The sequence below is a fragment of the Artemia sp. Qi Xiang Cuo genome, chromosome 14 (genome assembly GCF_049724085.1).
Source record: "Artemia sp. Qi Xiang Cuo chromosome 14, ASM4972408v1, whole genome shotgun sequence".
NCBI classification, from domain to species: Eukaryota; Metazoa; Arthropoda; class Branchiopoda; order Anostraca; family Artemiidae; genus Artemia; species Artemia sp. Qi Xiang Cuo.
Genome location: NC_142807.1, coordinates 17,663,107 through 17,672,186, shown reverse-complemented (window position 1 = coordinate 17,672,186; position 9,080 = coordinate 17,663,107). Strand labels below are relative to the sequence as shown.

The following is a 9,080-nucleotide window of genomic DNA, read 5'->3' as shown; positions in this document are numbered from 1 at the left end:
AGACAAATGTTTTTGTACAGAAGTGATGACTTTGTTTTAGTCTGTTTAGAGAATCCGTTTTCAGAATTTGTATAGCTCATTCCTAAACTGCAAAGTTCGTTTTTAAAGTTTGTAACGTTTGTTTCTAGACAGCAAAGTCTGTTTTCAAAGTATATAAATATATGTTTTGCTGAAGTGACCTTTGGGAGAGTTATTTTCTCTCCCAAAGGTTATTCTCTACAGCTTTGTAAGAACCCAGGCAGGGTAGGAAAAGAGTTTGCGAGAAATGCCGTCATTAGTATATCGAAAGGGGGGTCCGTTTATCCTTGAAAGAGATAGCTAAAGATATTAGTGGTGATATAGGTTGTGGTGCCCATGGCCCAGAGTTTTGTCCTTTGATTGTTCGATCAAGTTACCCTAACCTAACGAAACCACCAAAGGCCTTGGGGTGGCATTGAAGATATAAAAGAGCTATTATTTCTTTGTCAATGTATTTTTTTGTCAAGCTATTTGGTATTTTTTGTCAAGCTATTGAATATCTGAAAATTTGCAACCGATTGCAACTTTTTGGTTTGGTGCCACAACATGTCAGAAAACGACACTTTCCCGTGGCGCAATCTTTTTTTGTAACTTGAAAAAAACACTTTAACTTCAAATTGCTACTTAAATGGCTCCACTTCCGATCTTTTAAGACCATCGGTTCAACACGATAACCCCCTGGGAATAACAAAAAAAATATATAAGAAAAATAAATAAAAAAGAAGTAAGTCTCTGTGACCTTTCTGGGTAAAAAAAATATCCAGATTTTTATAGATAGGAGCTTGACACTTCTATGTTAATTTTTCTGATATGCTGAACCTAGAATTATTATTTTTATTCAGATTGCTCGCCTTTGCCGGGGTGTTTCCCTACTTTTTTAAAAGCAGGCAAATTTTCTCAGGCTCGTAGCTTTTGATGGGGAATATCAAATTAAATAATTTTTAGATCCTTGAAAATAGCATAAAAAGCCAATTCTTTTAATATTGTTGTCAAACTATCGGTTTTAGAGTTTCGGTTAATATTGGCCGGAGTTGCTCCTTATTTACAGGAACCCATTGAAATTTATTTTTTACGGCAAGTTATAAAGTACTTACATGGCAATAGTGGGGCTTATAGTTTCTTTAATTTGGCAAGCAAGTATCATAAGAAACATATTTTGAATTCTCAGGACATGAAGGTTTACATGTCATAAAGGGTAATAATAGTTGGAACAACTTATTTTGTATATAACTAAAGGCCTTGCATTAGGTCTCTTCGATAAATATTTTGTAGTTGGTCAGTTTTGAAGTAAACATGCTATAGGTTACAATTAAAATTAGTTCCTTTATATTTTTTAGGTTGGGCTATTTCCAAATAACATGATTACTTTCCAGACAATGTACCCCACCTCCATGGCTGTCTAAAATTTTGTAAAATTTTAATTTAGGGACTTTTGGAAAGCCCCTAACTTGAGTGATGTGGTTAAAACTCCCAGGAAGGGATCCAGAGTCTTAAGATCCTCCAGGAAGGTTTTGTAAAGTGGGCTGCCTTAGGCTATCTCCACTCCTTCCCCCTTAAAAAGACACCAACCATTGGTGACCTTTTACAATCTTTGTGTTCCAAGGATATAGCCTAAGTCTCAAATTAAGGCTGTTGAGAAGGAAACATGCAAAGAATACAATTCTCACTTCAGATTATTCTAGGCCTATGCAGAATAGGCCTAGCCTTGGAGGTAAATATATACCAAATCATATTATTGAGTTAGGAATAAATTGAATACACCATTTGATGCCTTTTTTATGCTAATTACAAATATAATAATCATTTCTATCAGAAATGAACTTCAGCCCCCCCCCCCTATATATGCCAATTCAGGGTATACACTTCTACATTAGGGGGGATGGGGGCAAATTTTGTTTCAAATTTAAATGGGAGGTAAGTTTAAACTTTACCCCCACCCCCGCTAATGTAGAAATATATACCCTGAATTGGCATATATAGGGGGGGGGAGGTAAAATTCATTTCCAATAGAAATGATTATTATATTTGTAATCAGCATAAAAAAAAGGCATCAAATGGTGTATTCATTTTATTCCTAACTCAATAATATGATTTGGTATATATTTATCACCTTGGCTAGTTGCAGTAAAATATTTTGACTGCAGCTCTGCTGTATTTTATTCCCAATAATTTTACCCCCTAATTTGGGTTATAAATGTATAACCCATATTATATATAGGCCTATCTGCTATATTTAGGCCTATTTATGTATATTCCAGGGGTAAGAAACATGAAATTAGGTGACATAAAATTTATTTACTTATGCTGGAAAGATAGAGTGTATAGGCCGGAAATAGGGCTCATGATGAGTAAGGAAGCTGCCAAGTTTTATTTAGGTTTGGAAGGTATTATGGTAAATATTGAGTAATTCACACTATTGACCTACAAATAAAGCAAACATACCACTAGATGCCATTTTTTATGTTCTTTCTGAATATAATAATTTTATTTTTTTTGCAAATTCAGTTTAAACCCTTTTTAAACATTTGTTTCAAAATTACCATTTCATTATTAATCCATTTTGTAAAAGTTGTATAATTCACAAACATTGACTTGTCAAGATAAAGTTAAAAATCAAACAGTTTGTGGTAACATTCCAACATACCACTAGATGCTATTTTTATGTTCTTTCTGAATATAATAATTTTTTTTTTTTTGCAAATTCAGTTTAAAACCCTTTTTAATATTTGTTCCAAAATTACTATTTCATTATTAATCCATTTTGTAAAAGTTGTATAATTCACAAAGATTGACTTGTCAAGATAATGTTGAATAAAAAAAAATCAAACAGTTTGTGGTAACAAACTGTAAGTAAGGAGCAACCCAGCTCAATAGCAACCAAAACTCTAAAAAACAGAATTTTGATACCAATAGATACATCAAAAGAATCAGATTTTTATGTTAATTTCAAATATAAAAGTTTCATCAAGTTTAGTCTTACCCATTAAAAGTTACATGCCTGAGAGAATTTGCATTATTTAAAAAAAAAGGGGGGAAACACCCCTAAAAGTCATAGAACTTTCATGAAAATCACACCATCAGATTCAGCATATCAGAGAACCCTACTATTGAAGTTTCAACCTCCTATCTGCAATAGTATAGAATTTTGTATTTTTTTTTTTGCCAGAAGAGAGATCATGGATGTGTGTTTATTTGTTTGTTTTTTTTTCCCCAGGGGTGATTGCACCAACCCAGTGGTTCTAGGATATTGAAGGAGGGTTCATTAAAATGGAAATTAAAAATTCTAGTGACCAAAAAATGGAGGGCAACTAGGCTCCCTCCCATGCTCATTTTTTTCCAAAGTCACCCAATCAAAATTTTGAGATAACCATTTTGTTCAGCATGGTCAAAAAATACAATAACTGTCTTTGAAGATGACTTAATTCCCCACAGTCCCCAGGGGAAGGTCTGCAAGTTATGAACTTTGCCCAATGTTTACATATAGAATTGGTTATTGGGAAGTATGCAGAAGTTTTCAGGGTGATTTGTTTTGATATTTGGGGGGGGGGGTCAGGTTTTACATGGGAGGATCTTTCCATGGAGGAAGTTTTCATGAAGGAAAGTACATTGCTAGGAAAGGGGCACTGGATTTCCCAGCATTATTTAAAAAAAAATGATCAGAAATTAAATTTAAAAGAAACATTTTTTTTCAACTGAAAGTAAGGAGCAACATCAAAACTTAAAACAAACAGAAATTATTACATATGTGATTGGGTTTGCCCCCTAGTCATTAACTAGCTCTTTATACTAAAGTTGTTTTTTTTTTTCATCAGAGCTATTTATTCCAATTAATGGCCTTTGTGATTCAGGAGTCATTCTTAAAGAATTGGAACAAAATTTGAACTTTAGTGTACTCCCTAATTTATGTAATACAAATATAGAAGTTTGTTATGTAAGTTAATTTGTAAGTTAAGTCAGAACAAAATTTTGAGAAAGCCATTTAGCATAAAAAAGTAAGATTAATATTCAAATTTTGTTTTAATTATTCATGTATGGTTAGCCGAAATCAAAGCAGCATTAATTCAAAAACAATCAGAAATTAAATTTAAAAAAAACAAGTTTTTTTAATTGAAAGTTAGGAGTGACATTATACACTTAAAACTAACAGAAATTATTCTGTATATGAAAGGGGCTGTCCCCTCCTCAGTGCCTCACTCTTTACACTAAAGTTTGACTTTGTCTAACAACTTTATTTTTTAAAACAATAAAAAACTTTAGTGTAAAGAGTGAGGCATTGAGGAGGGGATGACACCCCTTTCATATATGGAATAATTTCTGTTTGTTTTAAATTTTAGTGTTGCTCCTTACTTTCAGTTAAAAAAACTTGTGTTTTTTATTTAATTTCAAAACAAATCCACCTTGTTTTCTTCTTATCAGGGGTGCACCTGCAGTGTTTTTGTTGGGGGGGGGGGCAAGAGAGAGAGTGCTATTGAAGTAGGTGCTATTCAAGCAGTAGCAAAGAAAAGTAACTAGCCTATTTAACTAACATGCTACTTGGTGAATTTAAAAATATTATGCAACATATTATAATCAATAAACACACATTAAACAGTCATAAATATAACTGCTGTTGCTTGGCTTTTAACTAGAATTGTCAGCAATGAGCTGCTTTAGATGACAGTAGTAGGCTACACCATAACAAGCTTTTAGGTTGGCAAAGGTAAATGTTGTATACACTCAGCTTTTTTCAGCCAGATTCACCTTTAATGCTTGAGTACATATCCCCCCTCAACTTCCCCCATCAATGACACCCAGTACAGGATGCTTAATCTCATAATTGAACCAAGCTCCATTGTAATATCCCTGGTTGTTCACCTATTCCTTTGCTTGTAATTTTGAATGGGTTTTGACTATAAGATTTAATTTGTTGTACTAAACTTTTAATATATATGATATATTAAAAGTTAAAAGGATTTTTTATTAAATTTATTGTTTGTGGGTTTGCCAATTTATGTTAATAAGCACCATTGATATCAGTAGCACAAATAAAGCCAAAACAAAAATCATAGGCAGCATGATAGCACTGTCTAAGTAAAGATACATGATAAGTCAAATTCTTACAAACATATTGTGAAACATTATATAGTGACATATTTCCCACATTTAAAATTTGAAAGTATTTGAAAAAGCAAAAGTTAGAATTATTAACATATCCATTGGGTATTGGTTGACAAAGAAATATCCAGAAAACCTGAACAATTCTTGGCATCATTGCAACAGAAATCTTAAATTAATTAAAAATTACCATGGATACCAATTGGAATAGAAAATTGACTACTACAGTTTGAAAATTACCTTCCCCTTTGTATCTGTTTAAAAAAAACAACTAATTCTATCAACATTTTGCAAAAGTTGTTCTTGTGTAAATCAGAGTATGTGGGTATATATTTCCAGAGGGGGTTACACTGATTATTGTTTTTGTGTCTATAATTCCCTTCACAAGCAAAGCTTGGTCTCTTAGTGCTGCCTGGTACAACTGATAATATTAGAAAAAGAGAATAGGTTGGTACTGCTTATACATGCACACAAAATTTCCAAATTGTGAGGAAAAAATACATATTTTATTTAAATTCGCTTTATTTGATTCTCAGCAGACATTTTGTAAAGCATGCTGATGCTGAGATTAAAAGTCCCACAAGTAGCACTGGCATTGTGTCAAATGCAACTAATTTCAGTTATAATTCTTTGCACATTTATATCAATTCTTTTTTTTTTGGAGTTGGTTAAAAGAACTGTTTAGAAATGCAAAAATAGCAAAAAGTCAGCATGGTATTGTACATAACAGCAGTTCTACATTTGTGGGTAAATGTAAAGAATAGGAAGTTATCAGCTCTTATTAGGCATTTCAATTTCAAATAAGAGAATCAGAGTTTCAATTAAATTCTGGGAATAAAAATTAAAACAATTAAACAATTCCTGGAGCAGATCCCCCTCTACCAAATTTCGTGACCAAACAACCAACTTGACTTATCTAGCTATAGTACAAATATCATTATAACAAGCACTAAGTCTTATTTTCTTTTTTGATGATCCTTTTTTCATTCAGGAAATTATATTTACTGTATATCTACCTTCTTATTCTTCAATGATTCCATTTCTGTCCTATTTGCTGGGGGGCCGCTGCCCCCCCCCCCTAGACCTTCAAATTTACATTAGATATGGCTGAAAAAGCAGATGGTCGGAAAAGCAGTTGATTAAAGGCCCTCCATCACACTATCGACTGCCCCCCTCCCCCTAGACAATATGCTGCCTATGTCCATGTACAGGAAATCTTCCTTCCACCAGATATTAAGAAAATTGAAGTCACCTCCTATAAGAAAATCACCTTTGAAACTTTCTATGGCTTTCTGGAACTTATTTGAGAGGGCATACTTTGCATTGATGGAGAAGGGTGCTGAGGGACTACAGTATACACATTCAATCCTGGTTTGTTGTAGGTCTTGTTCTTAGTCTGTGATATCAACCCAAATGGTTTCCACAGATGGCAGGTTAAATTCTATATAAAGTTCCTGGACAATATATGCTGCTTTTACATAAGCTAGGACTCCATGCTTGCATTCTTTTCATGAGAGATTAGAGATGATTTGGTAACTGGACAATTGAATATGTGTATCTTCTGATCTACTCTTGGTATTCTTAGGGCATACTTTGGTAAGTAGAACCAGATCATAATCTTTACTATAAATTATACTTTTTAATTCATTTATTTTGTTAGTAATTTGATCTATGTTGGTTAATAGATGGCATAAGTCTGGACTTACTTTTGAGCAACCATTGATATTTGGTCCTTGTTCTCTCCTCATATCTGGTCCTTGTTCTTTGTGCATAGAATCATTAGATTGGCAGAGAGAATCATCATTGAATCTAGACTGGCTAATTGTAGTATCTGATGTGATACACATTTCAAGCAAAGATAATAGAGTAGAACATGGGGACATATAAACATTTTTATCATCATCATAACTATTAACACTATTTACAACATATGGCAGCTTTACATTTGTACGGGTGGTGGTGTGCACATTTCTGCAACACCCAGTGCTCCATTTTTTGAAACTATTTTCCCATTACAAATAGCGAGGTCTTTTTCTCCAGTGGTAACTCTGGCTTTCAGCTCTTCAACAAGTGTCTTATGTCTAGTTCTGTCTTCTCTTGACATGTTGCTATAAAGCTGGATGTCTGACTTTTGCTGAGAAGATTTTTTAATAATCAAAATTGTAGGCACTGTGAAAAGTAGAGGGGGAGGTAATAGTTTGCTTAGGGGGCAGACGTTTTAAGTTGGAGATAGGAACAGATGGTAGGCTGTACTGGGACTCTAAATAGTTTTGAACATAAGTATTATCATCTGTTGTCACAGGAATGCCATTAGCAACTAGATTTTTTTCTGCTGCTCTCTATTTATTTCATCACGCTAAGTGTTCTTAGGTATGTTTGCACTTGGGAGCTGATGTTTGTTCTTAGAGTCTTTGTTTCTGCCCTTACAGCATCAGATGCAATTTATTTAACTTTGGTGACATCACACTTTGATTCTACTGCAAGTTCAATAGTATGAACTTTGGTTTTAATTGCTTCTGTGTTGCTGTTCAGTCCTTCAGATAATGTGCTCATTTGCTGGCAAGGCCATACCCAGGATTTTTTTTTTGGAGGGGGTTTTACTCCAAAAAATATTTTCAGTGGGGGTTTTACACAAATAAAAACTCAAAAAATGTATACAAAATATGTTTATATCCATCCATTTTTGTTACGTTTTTAAGAATCAGGCATTTTTTTTTGGGGGGGGGGGTTCAAACCCCTTATCCCCCCCCCCCTCTGGGTACGGCCTTGTTTGCTGGAATAGACTCATTTGTAAGCACGAAATTGCGTTCGTAACAATTTCGGCTACATCATCCACAGTAGCAGCAACTGAATTAGCTTGGGTTTCAGCTGGATTGACTTTACATAGAATGAACCCCTATTTTTCTTGTTTTCCTTATGTTAAAACAAGCATGGATTAATTAAAAAAAAAATTAACTGCTCAAATTAAATAGCAAATTTGACACTTAAAACAAGCAAAAGCTATGACACTACTTAATAAACCATAGTTTTGTTCAAAGTATTGGAGGGGCAGCTGCCCTCTCTTGCCCCCCTTAGTGACGCCACTGCTTCTTATTCTGCTAAGTTGTTAAAAAAACTGTAATTTCATCCAAATGTTGTAAAATATCAAAGCTGATAGAAGAAACATGGAAGATAGAAAAATGGAGAAATTGTTTTGATTATTTAACCAACTTAATTGTAATAATCAGTGCTTGCAGATTATAATATTTTTTATTCTGCTAGGCTGCTTAAAAACTGCCATTTCACCTATATGTTGAAGAATATCAAAGCTGATAGAAGAAAAATGGCAGATGGAAAAATGGAGAAATTGTTTTGAATTTTTTATCCAACTTAATTGTGACAAATCAATGGTAGCAGATTATGTAACTTTCACAAAATGGATTTTATAATGAAATAGCAAGTTTGAAACCAATGTTTTAGCTCTTTTTATACCAAAAAGACATAGAAAGAAACTATCGTTTTGAAGGGTCCAAAAAAGGCTTAAAACTGAATTTGCAAGAAAAGCAATTATTTTATTCAAAAAGAGCATAAAAAAAAGCATGTTCGCTTTATGTTCACTTTATTTGTATTTTCAACTGGTATGTTCACTTTATTCGTAGGTGAATAATATGAACTGCTGAATATTTACCAGTATTATTAATAGAATGTTAGTTGCTTAATTTGTGATTAAAAAGTGCAGGGTATCAGTCAAAATAGTATTTGCCCCTGTAGAACTGACTAATAGAGATAGTAGTGACTTAAGTAAATTTTGCTTACAGCTACATGAACGGTCAGTAGAAATAGGGATTGATAGTAGCCTAGGTAAATTTGATATAGAAAAGAAAACAGTAATGGTTACTGACTTCTGTAATTTTGTGGGTAAAACAATCTATAAAGTGGCCCATAAGTGGTTTTCACATGATGGTAAGACAGTTACCCTTGCTTATTAT

At 33.3% G+C, this 9,080-nt stretch overlaps 1 protein-coding gene across 1 annotated transcript in view; it reads left to right on the top strand.

Moving 5' to 3' along the window:
• Positions 1-1,137: 1,137 nt before the first annotated feature.
• The window catches only part of LOC148944222 (serine/threonine-protein kinase pelle-like), a 79,912-nt gene continuing 71,969 nt past the window's right edge, over positions 1,138-9,080 (top strand). The window contains exon 1 of the mRNA XM_089100737.1: positions 1,138-1,213. The gene's annotated coding sequence lies outside the window, so the exon portion shown is untranslated. The remainder of the gene's footprint in view (positions 1,214-9,080) is intronic.